Below are 15,297 nucleotides of genomic sequence, written 5' to 3'. Positions count from 1 at the left end.
CAGTTCTATCGTGCTTTTGACGGCAAACAAATGCTTTGATATTTATTGCCAGCCTTTTCCTAGAAAAGATGTAGGTGAGATTCTTAAGTGCTGCAAGTCAGCTTGGTAAGTTCATCATCATCATCTATGTACATCGTCATCGTCATAGTCATCTAGGTTGAATTTTGGAGACCCTGCATTTAACTAGACTCTCCTTTCACTCTCTCTCTCTCACTCTCTGTCTCTCTCAACTAGATACTACCATTTCACCTTCATTTACGCGATTGCCTCACCTTTTTCAAAGTGGGCGTGGGGCGTGCTGCATTTAGAAGAGATTTAAGGGTTAGCACATTGAAAGTAAAAGCTTGCCATCATCATCATTAGAATAGCTGGATAACTTATATGCAAGTCGGGCATAAGGTTGTTGGTTGTGGCAAATTGTTAACGAAATATTAAGCAAGATATAATTAGACATACGCAAATAAATGAAGCATGTTTACTTTTCATACCACACCTATACAGTGGCTCTATTAATCGTCGTACAGTGACTCTGTTGATTACTCATTAGCTTAAATGACAGCTGACATTATTTTACCATTATTTTAGTAAGTTTAAGTACATTAGGCAGATCAGGTGCAGGCATATTTCCTTTTCATCTCTATAACCGAGACAATCAAATTTCCCTCTCTTCTATCACGGCAATTGACAATGTTTGAATTAGAAATGAATAAATGAATACTCCCCCAATAAGGGGATCAATGGGAAAGCTGCATATTTCGCAGCGAAACTAAAACCGAAACCGAAACTAAAGCTGACAAATGAGAAATGAAACATTTTCATGAATTAGTAAGCGTTTCTCTTTCGCTCAGTCACATTCAACAACCAATGGCCAATGGGTGACCGGGTCAGGTCAATGGCAGAAGAGGGGCAATGTCGGAATCATAGGAGGCTGGCATTTTTAGCTCGTATTGCGTTTTCTATGTGTTTTCTGGTTTTCCTTTTTGCTGTTTGCCTTTCGCTGCTGGAAAAAGCCAAACACAAAATTGTGAATTGAAAGCGCGACACAGTTAAATTTCACGTGACAAGCCAATATTAAATTTGATTCAACTGCAAGCGGATGAGACATAAAGAGTGAACAAAAGAGGGGAAAAGAGACCGAGTATAATGGACACAGGAGAGAGAAAAGGAAAACAGAGAGATAGGGGTGACAGGGCGAGGAAGACAGCGAGAAAATGGAGCCAAATCCAAGCCAATCCATGCCATGAAATCGATCCTTGCCTTCGGGCGTTGCCTGTCGCTTTTCGGGTTTGGTTTCCGTTTTCATTTCTCTTCATTGCTCCTGCTGCTGCTGATGATGCTTTTGGTGTTGCTACTGCTGCTGCTGCTGCAACAGCAATTAAAATTGAATCAATTATGATTTTGGCTTTGCAATCTACAGAATGGAACTGCCATTGGGATGAATAGGAGTTTTGCTCCATACAATCGGGTTGAGTTGGACTGTTGCTAGGAAGAAGCCATGTCAAGTGGATAACAAATGTCAACAGTATGAACTTCTCTCAACATATCTCACAGAACTATGTATGTATGTACATACATATGTATGTTGCACAGTCTTCCATGTACGCAACAAGAAGCCTGTCAATTCAACTTCATCAATAAGTTATCGATAACTTACAGTACCTTCTCTGCTTTCAGAAACTTGTCTAACTTCCCTTATATAATTATAAAGCTTAAGCTAATGTTGAGAAATGAATCTAAGTACATCTCAGCCACTTAAGCTTTGCGATTGAGCGTATAAATTTTAAGGAAGTTTATCAGACTCCAATTAGATAGATTGCTTCTCTAATATAGAATTAGTCTCAGCTGAGTATCTCACATGCCCATCGAGTAGCAAAATGTGGAGTTCAAATTAAGATATTGGTCTAATTATTAATTAATCATTTCGGGATGTTTTATTTGCTTACAATTGTATCGAAATTGTTATCGAGTGCAGGTCATGTCATTTGCCTTGGCAATCGACTTAGTTTGTATCGACAATTTAAACACTAAATGTTAATGTTTCGCTTGTGATTGTCAATAACTATATACATTGTCAGCATGAATTTGTGCATGGTGAGTGGGGGAATATCTTGAACCCAATCAAAAATCGCAAATCTCAGTCCATAAAGGATGGCGAATGAATGCGGTAGGGAGAGAAAACTACATTTTCATGCCTTCATTTATGTGTGGGTGTATATGTTTGTGTGTGTGTGTACAAAGTTACTTGCAATTTCTATTCGAATTCCCTATAGAGCTTCCCTGAAACCCATTTCGTTTCGGACACTTTAAACACAACGACAACAACTGACCAAAACCAATGGGCAACCACTAGGACCTGAAGCAAACAAGTTTAAAGCAAACAACTTTACCGTTAACCGTAAACCGTAAACCGTAACCATGACTGTAGCAGTTACGATGTTGGTCAGAGACGGCCAAGTTCAATATATATGGCAGTTGGCGTTGACTTTTGATCGCTTTCCACTCTCACACACACTCATACAATGGATGGGATGGCGGAAGGGATGGGAACAAAAGTGGTGTGTGTGTGTGTGTGTGTGGGACTGGGGCTACTTTGTAGCCTTTGGGCAAACGTGGCGTATGCGCAATATTTGTATTACAGTTTCATATGCAGTAGCCTGGTTCAGTACGGGATGCCGCCGCTGCTTTTGCCGCCCAGGACACGTGTCCTAGTTGTGTGAATTTATGTTCTAGAAAGAGAAAGAAACCCACATACACACAGAGAACGAGAGAAGAAGAGCGAGTGAGTGAGAGAAGAGAAGCCGAGGGAAAGAAAAACGGCATCAGTTATGGCTAACGAATGCGGCGCTGCAAGTCGCCCTTAACTCAAATGTACAACATCAATAAATAAAAAAGGCGAAAGGATATAAAAAAGGATAATAAACACGGTCCCCTAAGAAATCTATAACTGAGTGCGCCACATCAACACACACACACACACACACACACACACTTATGTATATTGCAACATGCTCCTCTCTGTGTTCGATAAGGATATGTAAGGACATGTTTGTGGCTGCTGCGTCGTGAGCCGTCTCCTGAATGAAACACACGTTCAAATTTAAACGAGTCAAGTTGCTTCTGACTCCCTCTCTCACTTTAAGTGTGTGAGTTTGTGTGTGTCTACGTCTATGTATGGCTGTGCGTATATGTGTGAGGACATAAATTTCCATATGCCAAACGTCTCATGCAATATGCAACATAACTTCGATGAAAAGGCGATAAAACGACGACCAAAAACAAACACCACCACCTCACCTACATCTTTTCCCTGCAGCTACACAGCTCCAGCAACGGCAACAGCTATAGATCCCCAACCTAATGTCGATGAATAAAGCAAAAGCTTGCTTCCATCATCATACTAATGGATATCTTGGCCAAATTATGACTGACTCACTGCCGACACTGCCAGTCGTCAGCACCAAAGTCATAAACAGAGCAGAAGAAGAAGAAACAAAACCAAACATGTCTTTGAATGCTGCTCTCGATTCCCATATTCATTCGTAATTCCATCATCGAATTTACAATGGAAGACTTGATATCTTGAAATCTAATTACTATCAATTATCGATTTGTTAATCAACTAGGTTGTAGTTTATTTAAGTATAGCAGGCTCTATCTACACTTGAAATTTGTGAATTTTGATCAAGAATAAATACACTTGCTTTTTTTTCAATAGATTCCTAATTAGTAGTAGCAACCATAAAACGGGTAAAGAGAATATAAAAGGGATGTATGTGTGTATGTGTTGATGTTTTGGTTTTTGTAAGTATTAAGAGTTCTTCGAATGACTGCACAGAATCGAAGTTGTGGCATCACTCAATATACATATCTATTACAGATATTACCAAAACGATTCTCTCTCACTCTCTTGCATCGATTTGCTTTCATTTCCCTTAAGGTTGCCTTTTGTTTTTTGGGCAATAAAACATTAATATAGTCAATGAGCAATTTCGCTGATGGCAATCAAAATTCTCACTCCATTTCCATTACCCCAATCGCCCCCTGTATGCTCCTAATACTGGGATGGCCCTAAGCTGGCAAACGCATTTGCAAGCTTAGCCCAAAAGCTATGGGATTGGAAAACAACGCGATGGCAATCGGTAGGCAGCAGAGCTGTATATATGTATATATATACACATATATACATAGATATGCATATAAAGAGAGTGTAAGAGAGAGAGGGACAAGAGCTGGAGGACCTTGTGATATGAAGGATGGGAGGTGAATGGTGGTAGGTAACTGGAATTGGAACACGCTTGGCATGGCTGGTTTTGTACTCGCTGTCGGCAATTCGCGAGCACTTGAGCGTGCGCCAAATTAAAACACCGCAAAATGTCAAGTGCCGCAAATGCCAAGAGTAAGCAGCAGCAGCAGCAGAATCCCTAGATTGGTTGGTGGCTGGGGGGAGAGGCGTTGAGGGGAAATGATGGAAGAGTAATAAGTAGTGGGAGAGGAACTGGGGACAGACAGAGCGGAAGAATACGCGAGCGGCGCAGTTATTTTAATGAGCATTAAATGATGTGGCAAGCCGCCCATAAAACCAACAACTCCCCCCTCTGACCTCTCTGGTCGGCTAGCCAGACCCTATCCGCCCCCTTTTAGAGCTGCTCCCCTGCTTCCCGCTTTAACCGAACTGCGCCTCATTTACGGCTTAATTATGGCAATCGACAAATATGCACAAAAGTATGCAACACATTTAGCGCAACATGCTTGACAAGGACAACGGAGAAAACAGCCTGTGTGGGCTGTGAGGAGGCGGTAAGTGTGACGGCTGACTGGTGATGGGACGGGAGCAGGTCCTGAATAAATGGGCATGGTTATCTATCTATGCTGGTAGCAGTTTAGGATCCACAAAAATTCATGACATCACTGCAAAATTTATGACCCACACACAGAAATCTAAAATCTTTTGTACTTGCCGGATGCTAGAGTGGGTAGGCGTGGAGGTGGGTGAGGTTGTTCGGATTCATCGTGGAGCATTTTGTGCAACGAGCTGGCTGCAATAGCAACTCAAACGAATGGAAGGATCGTTGGGTGGGTTGGTGGTTGGCGGTTGGCGGTTGGAACGGAGACGGAGGGGTAAATCGAAACAAATGTTTTAGAGATATTTATTTGCATATTTGCATTTTTTATGCGCTTCTTTCTGTATTATTCATATGCTAAGCGTTTTTTTGCGGGCTGTCGGGCGGTTCCGGCGGGTCTGTATAGATTAAGGGCAACATTTGGTTTGGTTTGGTCTATGGCCCAGCTTTGGGGGCATTGATTGGGTTTGTAGAACATCACGAACATCATCTCACAAGAGCGAATGTCCACTAAATTTGCCACAATTGTTTTTTTTTTTTTTTTCTTTTTAATCATTGTGTATTAAGAACATAGATAGAACACATTTTGCATTTGTTTGTGTGTTTTCTAAAGTAAATTTTGTCTTTCTGTGTGTGTGATAATCTCCTTCCTTCGAGCAAATCCGCAATGTACAAATTCAATAATAGTGTGTTGGTGGTGTGCGCACGAGTGTATGTGAATGTAATTCGATTCGCCTTCTCTTTCATCTCCTTTAAACAAAACACTCACAAAAACGCCAACGCAAACTCCGATCGGGATGATCCGGTACCGTTAAGCATTTCGTGTACAAGCATACGAGGTTTTTGTTTAAACGATTGAGGTCATATTTTAAGATCGTCCAAAAGATTTTGGCACCACTTGAACAGCATTAATCGGTGCCACGAATGCTGAAAAATAAAGGAAAATATATAAAACCGGCACAGAATTTTCCATTTCTGGTTATACTTACTAGCGTGTGTGTGTATATTAAGTCTTTTGGTTTAAGGCTCTCGTAAAAAATCTCTGCCTGTGCCTTATAGCTTTCATGTTGTCTGCGTTTACGATTCCAAAATGTTAACAAAACCGAAAGATTATTTTATTTTACACTTTTCTTACCTTTTTGTATTTCATTTTATATTAGTTTTTTTTTTTTTTCACTTTGAATTTTGTTTAATTTTTTTTTTTTTTTTGTCAAGACCAAACCATGTTGTCTGCCTTAGATCTGAAAGTAGACTGATTTTATTTGGAAATCAAATTCCCATTGTGGTCAAACTGATGAAAATCAAACTGGCAGAGCCTACTTGATTAGGTGACCTAAATGTTCCTTTCGAATGAAACTAATTTCGATTGTCTTGCGTTTCATTTCAGCTTTCCGATGAAAAACATTTCATGAAATAAAAAGGTAAGAATTGAAACACTGAAACTAAAGATGACAAAAAAACGAAATACTCAAAGAGCACACACACACACACACACACACTGTATGCAAACAAATCGAAAATGAAATTTCATATTGCTTCATTATTCATTTGAAAGTGTCATACATAGAATGTTATGTATGTACATACATATATATGTAGATATTTTATGACTGCAATTTCTGCATTTATTATGATGCCAAGTGCTATTGAAATAGGTCAAGTATAATGTTATATGAATGACAGAGATAGTGAGAGAGAGAGAGAGGGAGAGGGAGAGTGGAAGGAGAGCCAAATGGAGTCGAGTGCAAGGAAGAATTGGGAGAATTGCAGACAGGCCTAACTGGCACTTTAGTCAATTAGCTGAGCACATGTTATCTCCCATCTCTGTCTACGTGTGTTTTGTCTTTATTCATGTTTTATTTAAATACATTTGGCAAAAATGGGATATATCAATTTAAGACCAACACTTGCCATTCGGCAAATAAAGCCTATCCATTCGTTAAACAAATAGTTTCTAGGAGTGAATACTATGTATGTATGTCTCCATGGATTCAGGCCAGATCTGACTGATCATTATGATTGACAAAGGCTAACTGAAACTTTAAGTTAAAGAGATTGCAGAATTTTATTGGTGGGCTATCATTTATTTCATTTCGTAAGAGCATCGCAAGGACCACATAGTTGTAATTATTTGGACATTTGGTTTCTCTTATTTCTAGAATTTGTGCTTGTTATTTTTGGCCAGGATAAACGTCAACATCACAATATCCATTTGGATATATCTACATACATACTACATATTTATTTATATATGCAGATATACATACATTTGCATGAGGCACATTTTCATTTCAATTTTATGTTGCATTTATTTATGATTTCACAATTTCAGTGTCGGTTTTTCTACACCATTTTCTCTATCCATCTCCAGCTCCCTCTCTCTTTCTCTCTCTGTCGCTGTAATGGAAATTGGAGCAAAAATAAAAATTTACCAAATCATGTGAAATTATTTATTTAAAAATTGTTTTGTTTTGTTGTTTTTTTTCTTCGTTTGCTGTTGTTTGCGAGAATGGCAATAAACAATAAGCAAATTGTCCATCATATTTGTTGTATAGTTTTTTTTTTTTCAGTTATTTTTCGTGCTGTTTTTTGTTTTTTGTTCTGTATTTCCATTCAATTTTCTATCATTTCCTGTCGAATGTTGTGGCATTTCCATTTTGAATATAATCATCGAGCTAATTAATTTATTAGCTTGCATGAAGTGCATTTGATCTTTCTATTTCTCTAATCCTGATGCAATTATGTACAATGATGATATAAAGCAATATAAAGCAAACCTCTACAAAGAGGTTCTTCTACTTTTCAATGTTTTCCATCTCTTCTGAGAAAGACTGTTGATAAATGATCCGTAAAGCCATACTTTCTATGCAGCTCAATAGACTTTATCGACTTTAAACTTTATTTATGAAAGACTTTCCGGTCCACACAAACATAAATATGAAATTATTGTGAAATTTGTCGTCGATTAGTTTTTTTTATTTTTAAATTTATTTTCGCAATCTTGGCCAGACCTTATTTGCAACAGTTTTTGTATGTGTGTGTGCGTTGCCTGATTGGAATGAGAGCAAAGTGAATTTTTATGAATATTAACCACCTTTCGGCCTCGTTCGCCTGACAAAGGCTCTCAAACTCTGCCCACATTTGCCTAACGCCCATTTCTAATGTATATGAGAGCCACGCCCTGAAAAAAGAGAAAAAAAAAACCCGCTGGCCATGTTTTTGTGGTACCTCGGCTACTAGAGACTGTTAAGTGGATGAGGTAGGGTAGATGGAATTGTGGTTTGGGAGGAAGTGTACACATCATAGCACATTACCATTCATGAAATGCAATTTCGCAGCCAAAGGATACACAAACAACACACACACACACACACACCTAGAAAACGTAGATACAAAGTGAATGAGTAAGAATGGTTCGGTAAGGGGTAGCCAAAGGAGTCGAAACAAAAAGGAAGGTAAAGCATGGTATGGAGGGTAGGCCAAAGTAAAGTGCTTTTTTTGTTACCTCTAATGGGAACCCATTTTTATGGGGCATATGAGACTTTGTTAGAAAATAAGCAAGTTAATCGATCATTCGATCATCAATCTATATAAATTTTCGGAAATGGAACTATCTGGGATCTCTCAAATGATCTCTCTGAGTAAATCAGAGTTATTTATTGGACTGTTGGCTCTCTCCCTATTATTTCTAGGATACCATTAGAGTCGAGAAACATTTTGTAAGCTTTGTATTTTAACCATTGAAAGTTCTCTTCTTGTTTTGCTTCAATGATTTTTAGGCTCACCGCATTAATGTGTGTGTTGGTGTTTGTGTCTGTGTTTATTAGACTCTTGCCCATGTTTGTGTGCGTGTGCGTGTATTGATATGCATATGTGTGAATGTTCGTGGGTGTGTGTGTGAGCCAGCCTCAATTATGTATGCATGCGTATTAGGCAAAAAGCAGCAAAGTTATACCCTCCCCCAATCAGACTCTCGCCAATAGATGAGGAGAAAATGTGGAAATGTGAAAATGTGGAAAAGTAGTGGGGAAAGTAGAGAAAAAGAGGTGGCCTGTGTTAATTAGCGTGGCACAAGCGAATGCGGAAAATGGCAACAAAATGCTACAAAATGCGACCAACAAAACTTTTCGCTCGCCATCTCTCTCTCTTCCTCTCACACACTTTCTAACTGCCTCTTTTTCTGTGTTTTTTTTTTTTGTTGTTCGTTTCTTTTCTTTCGTTTTTCTTTTTGATAATGAAAATCGAGTCGAGTCGAGTTGGCGTTGTCGTCGTTGCAAAGTTTTGTGCGAAAAACTTTCATCAAAGGTTACAATTTGTGCCAGGCCTTTTGTCTATTCAGTGTGTGTATATATGTGTGTGTGTGTCTGCGGAGAGGGAGATGGATATAGACAAGGAGTAGAAAGGACGAGAAGTTGGCCTGTCATGGACACCTGATTATATAATTACTTGAATATGAAAGAAAACCAAGCTGCTGCTTTTGCTTGGCCCCTTGTCCTCACCGTAGATTTTATGAAGAACTTTGGTTTTTGGTTTTTTTTCTTAACCAGCCAGAGGCAACTGTACCAAACTTGTTAAATTATTCTTTGCAGTTTCAGCTTTAATAATTCTCAGTATTTTGTTTGGCATTCAGTTGATGTTATTTGTTGATAGTATGAGATAAAGAGAGAGGCAACTGCACTTAAAGTTATACAGAATCCTTGGGAAGCTCCATGCATACACTGTTATGCGATCAGCAAGTATTATTCGATTTTCAATAACAGATGGTCAGGAATTGTATTATAATTTAAACTGTTATAAAGACTGTTATTCAAATTGTTGTATGAACTGTTCAGGAAACTCCAAAACCACTGAAAAGACCTTTTCGAATAAAGTATTTTCTAGGTAAACTCTTATACTAACTATTGTGCAAGCTATTATACCAACTGTTATTTTATTCATTCAATTCGAGGAAGAGCTTTACTTGCGTGAAATGAGTCAATTAGAATAGTTGAAATTTGATTCAAGTGTAACGACTTAACAAATTTTTGTGCAGAATGTTTACTTGCTGCACTTTTTTTTTGACTTGGCTTTTAGTTTTCTTTTGCAGGCAGGGATTCTCATATTCTTTATGAAGTTCTTGATCATTTTTCTTTTGTATATGTGTGGATGTTTTGTTGGTTGGTTTTTGCCTTTCCAATAGTCCGAAGTAAACATCCGTTTGCCGTTAGTTCTGGCTCGTTCTCATGCTCGGCGTGCTCTCCTTTAGCCTGGGCTCAACATTCTTATTGTCGAAACAAACAACAACAACAACAGCAACAATTGCGAAATGAAAGAGCGAGACAGAATGGTGAAAAAGCAGGGAGGAAAAAGACGGAAGGAAGTGCAGCAAGTGGAGCGTATAAGTAAATGGCGCGCCCAAAAATAAATACAAGCAAAAGTAACGGAACATACCATACCAAACCAGACCTGAACCGGGCAGGGCAGACTCAGTCTCATGCCCAGACCAAGACCAAGACCAAGACCCAGCCAGTCATCCAGTTAGTCAGTCAGTCAGTAAGGCAAGAAGCCAAGACCAAATGGAAGTTTGTGCGCCGAAGAGAAAGAAAAAAGAAAACGGAACTCAATGTGTGTGTGTGTGTGTGTGTGTGAGTGTCGTCCTCTCGCTCTCTCTCTCTCTCAGCTAGAGGAACATGGGCAACATGGCAATAAAGTGGAAATACCCGCCGTGTGCCACTTAATTTGTTTAAAGCCTTGTTGAAGCAGTCTCTTAGAATATGAAGTGTTGTAGCAACAGAGCGTTTCACTGTATTTTGCCACTTTAAAGGTGTAATGATGGCAGAAGTTGCTCGTAACATTTGGTTTTTGCATTTGTGTATGAGTTTTTTTCGCTGGTAGTGTTTACACATTGAAACATCAAAGTGATCTGCTGCTGTTGTGCCGCGTTCCATATTCTTCTCCTGTCCTCTTGAGTCCGTGTACACAATTTGCAGCTAATGCTCAACAATGACAAGTTGACAATTCGTCAATGTGCGAGGTGGGTTTTGAAGCTGGCGAATCGAGGGCGTGGGGCGTGGGGCGTGAATGGTAGTTATTTTTAGCGCCTCCTCCATTTATGCTTATTTATTTAGATTTTGATTTTGATTGAATAAGTGCAAAGGCAAGCTACAGTTCTCCCTTGGGCGACCTCCACTCAAGTTTCTAACGACTTTTTCCCTTCCCTATTTTTCTTTGCTTTGTTGTTGTAGCGAATTTGTAAATGTTTTCGTGTTTTTTTGTACATACATATATATGTGTATGTATACATATGTATGTATAAATATTTAAATGGCACTTGCCGCTTGCCATGAAAAATTATTGTCATGCCCCACCGTTGAAATTTCCATCCTTTGTCCTTCTGTCTGTCGTCTGTCGCCTTGACATTGAGTATGCCAGGATACATTTTTGTGCTCTATTTGGACTATCAATCATGATGGCTTCTGTAGGTATCTGTGGAGATAGGGAGCTGCCCCACCTGACGGGAAATTGTGGTCAATGTTGTTGCTGTTCTCTCTGCTGTTGTATGTAAAGGAAATTAAACTTAAATGGCAAAAGAGTATAAAACAAAACCAGCAAAAAGAAGCAACAGAAAAAAAAATCAAACATAAAAAGGAAGAAATTCCGTTTCCTCTGTTGCCCCAAGGTTAGATGCTGTTGTGGTTTCAGTTTCCCTTTAGTTAAATCAAGCCTCAAAGTGCGGTAATGGCCAGCTTAAAGTTAGATACTACAGTTGCTGGACTCGAATTTGTTCTATTGAAGAACTTCTTTAGAAAATTACCTCATTTTAGTTTCCTAATCCAATTGAATTGTGGTGGGTTTTTAAATTTATGCAATTCCCAATTCAGTCCATTCGATAAATAATGAATTTGTATTCTAATTTTGTTTCAATTTTTCACTGAAAATATTCATAAATTTTCTTTAATCGGTTAAGGCTTTGGTAATTATATGTTCTATATACTGATTCACTTTTGTATATTATTTATCGCTCAATTAATATTGCTTTAGCCTAACCCTCAAAAGATATATACATATATATACGTTATATATATATAAATACGTTTGTGTGAGAGTTATATTTGTATGAAATTATGTTTAGGCCGATTATCTAATGATGGGTTTTAGCTCAGCTCAAGCGGAAGATGCCATAACATTTTTGTCCATCAATCATACGCCATGTGGACGGGGCGAAACGAACGCACGAGTACGAGAACAAGAAAGAAGGACACGTGCCTAGAAGAAAAACTAGAAGCCAAAGCAAATATTTGTCTTCCTTTAATGAAGCGAAGCGAAGTTAAGTTGTCTTAGGTTTTCATTCTTTTCATTTCTTGTTTTTTCCCTGGAACTCTTGGTAATGGTGTTGGTGGGGTACGTTTGGCTATAGGTGTGGTTGCAATCGCAACAATTGCAAAACTTCTAAGCCCCCCAAACAAGTAGAGTAAAAGTTGCCTGGGATTAAGAAAGCAGATAGCGATAGCAAAAAAAAGAAGCCAACCCAAACGAAACAAAGAAAAAAAAGGGAACCATAAACTTGGTTAAAAAATGTGAAGAAAATGTTGGGAACAGTGTGGTTAGAAGGAGGGTGGGTGATGGGCGGGGGGAGGTGCAAAGTTTTATCTAACTGAAGCATAGCGAAAGTGGGTGTGGTCGTGCCTTGTCGCATTTTGTTTAAAGTTAATATTTACATGCCACGAACTCAACGAACACAACGTAGACCGCCGGGGCTAGCCGCTCTCCCTCCCCCCGGCTGTGCACAGTTGGCTAACAACAAATTCTCGTCATTTGCAGCTGTTTTTCGCATAGCCAAGGACAAGTTTGCAGCAGGCCAAAAAAAAAAAAAAAAGAAGAAGAACAGGATCAGGACACAATGCCAGAGCCAAGTGCCAAGTGCCAGTGACAGTACTGACGATGACGATGACGACGAAGCTGTAGCTGAAGATGCAGATGAAGATGAAGATGGAGATGATGAGCATCAAGTTGAGTTGAGTTTTGTTGGCTGGTCTAGCAATGACAACTTCAAGTTCATAAAAGCGCAACTAATGTGCATAAAATACACACACACACACACATCCAACCACAATCAGATAGAGCCAAAGTGTGTGTGTGGGTGTAGGTTTGAGGGGGAAGTGAAGAGGACCCTCTTTAACTCCTTGTTCATACTTTTTGGCATTTTATTTGCCGCGTTGCTTCCCCTTTCATATTCCGTAAACAAACATAAACGTAAAACTTTTGCGTTTCGTCCTTTTTTTTATTTTTCGTTTGTTTTTCCTAGCCCTTCTCCAACGTTTTCTTCCTCAATGAAGTGAAAGAGAGAGAGAGAGAGAGAGCGGGGGAGCGACAAATAGATAGGAAGGTATGCGGCGAAGGGTGGAAAAAGAAAGAGCAAATAACTTTCAAGAAATCACATAGAATGCCATGGCGAAAAGTGCCAAAGCAGAGACAAAGTGTGTAGATGGCAAAAACTTTTAACATTGACATGTTTTGGCTGCAAATGCCGAAGAGCATCAATTTGTGTACATCCTTCGACCATTTTGTTTGCCATATTTATGCCATTTGTATACCCCATCCATCCCATTGCTCCTTTCATTTTGCACACACACACACCCACACAGAGCACAATCTACCCTATGTGTGTCGTAGCCACTTTTTGTTGGCTGGGAAATGCATTTGACGGCTACAACAACAAGCGAAACAAAAAAAAAACCAGAAAAGTTTCTTGTTTATTCGTTTATTGTTTATAAATGGCTGATAAGTGTGGAATGGACCACTCGTAACTGGAAGACAGAGAGACCCTCCAAGTGGGTGGGTCATAAAAATTGCCATAATTCTCTTTACCCACCACACCCACAACACCCCATTATGGCGTAACCCATTGATGGCGGACAGGTACTTAATGGCTTTGTTAGCTTAAATGTGGCGAAAGGAAAATTATGAAATTATTGACGATTCAATCTGTTCTGAAGCGGAAAAGAAGACCTTTGAGTTTGGCGCTTTAAACTAATCAATTAATTAAGGAGAGTAGATCTTTCTTCTATATTTATCTTTATCTATCTCATAGATATTCCTTACTGTAGTGATCAGAAATCAGTTTAACTAAATCAGAAACACGATCAGGTCCATTGATTGGAATTGGCTGATTGAATAAGTAAACATAATCAATGAACAAATACGAATATAGATACTCCATGGACCATCTGACCACGCCTATTTTGCAAGCAACAATGCCCTGGAATACATTTTGCACAAAACTCATATTAGACAGAGAACGAGAGAATGAGTAAAAAAGACAGAGATGGAGTGGAGGAGGAAATAACCAGAACTTGTGCACCAAAAACATTATCTAAATTTTTATGCGAAAACTTTTTTTTGTGTGTAGTCAAGTGGAAAAGCAAAGCCAGTTGACCCCCATCTGCAGTTGCAGTTGCAGTCATAGTAGTTTGAAGTTACTCCTCCTCTTCCTCGTCCTTCTTCCTACCGCATTCTGGCACACTTGAAGCGCCCTCAAGCAAATGGTTGAACGTAGCCAACTTTTCCATCAAAATTACTAAGGCCTGAAAAAGGAGAGGAGACAACGATGACAACGAAACGGAATCGTATGGCTGCATTTTCATTCATTTCGCTGCACATGCGGCAAGTGGGCAAGCGCCACATGCCACGCCCACCGCAATATTTAGGTAATTTAACTATGTACGAGTATGTCGCTGTCGTTTCAGCTGCCAAAGAGCAAACTAATGACACTTGCCTTGCCAAAAAAAAAAAAAAAACCAAACCCACCGAAAATGGAGAGAACCACAAAAATCAAGCAAAAAATGCATTTAATTGCAGTCCAACGCAGCTGAAATACCCTTTCTTTTGTCATAGGCGTGTTAGGATTAATTAACAAGAATAATATGAGGAATCTAAATAAAACTATTTATTTTTTAAAGCTAATCGGACTAAACAGAAGATAGTTATCTATGTAAACCATATAGTTGTATACCTCAAGTGAGGGTATGGAAAAAAACAAACCCAACGACAAGCAGAGAAATTAATTTTTCAACCCATGCCATGCCCACCCCCCCAACCTCCCAACCATCAGGACTTTCGGCCCACCCCACTCTTATTTCCACTTATAAAACAGACTCAAGTGGTGGGGAGGGCGGTTTGCGTTTTTTGCGGACTATGTGGGCGGTGGGTGCGGGGTCAGCTGAGAGAGGTCAGCTAACTTTTAATAAACAAAATTATCCAACGCGAGTTGCCAAAGTACCAAAAAGCAAGATAAACCAAGAAAAATTGTTGGATAATGGTTTTAGGGGGCGCTGATATGCGACGGGAATGGGGGGGACAGGCAAAGGGGAGCGGAATAGAGGCGTGTGGTAGGGCTAAATGAAAGTTGTTGGAGAATTTTTGCCATTGAAGTTTTTCGGATTCATTTGGCTTGGCAAAAACACACACATACACACAG

General features: G+C 39.3%; 1 protein-coding gene and 1 long non-coding RNA gene across 6 annotated transcripts in view; one reads left to right on the top strand and one right to left on the bottom strand.

The window, feature by feature from the left end:
- The window catches only part of Ten-a (tenascin accessory), a 250,355-nt gene that overhangs the window by 62,620 nt on the left and 172,438 nt on the right, over positions 1-15,297 (top strand). For 4 of the 5 annotated variants that reach the window (XM_068295997.1, XM_068296015.1, XM_068296023.1 and 1 more), the window contains exon 3: positions 6,229-6,262. The exons of the other annotated variant lie outside the window; for it this stretch is intronic. The gene's annotated coding sequence lies outside the window, so the exon portion shown is untranslated. The remainder of the gene's footprint in view (positions 1-6,228; positions 6,263-15,297) is intronic. 5 annotated transcript variants of the gene reach the window in all.
- LOC137587190 (uncharacterized) lies at positions 5,459-6,119 on the bottom strand. The gene is made up of 3 exons (XR_011033887.1): positions 5,977-6,119; positions 5,831-5,912; positions 5,459-5,768 (listed from the first exon to the last, which is right to left on the bottom strand). It is a non-coding gene; the product is annotated as an uncharacterized lncRNA (long non-coding RNA).

This window comes from Drosophila tropicalis, unplaced genomic scaffold (genome assembly GCF_018151085.1).
Source record: "Drosophila tropicalis isolate 14030-0801.00 unplaced genomic scaffold, ASM1815108v1 contig_158, whole genome shotgun sequence".
Lineage (NCBI taxonomy): Eukaryota > Metazoa > Arthropoda > Insecta > Diptera > Drosophilidae > Drosophila > Drosophila tropicalis.
Note: the sequence above shows the minus strand (reverse complement) of the source record. Positions and strands in the feature narration are given on the sequence as shown.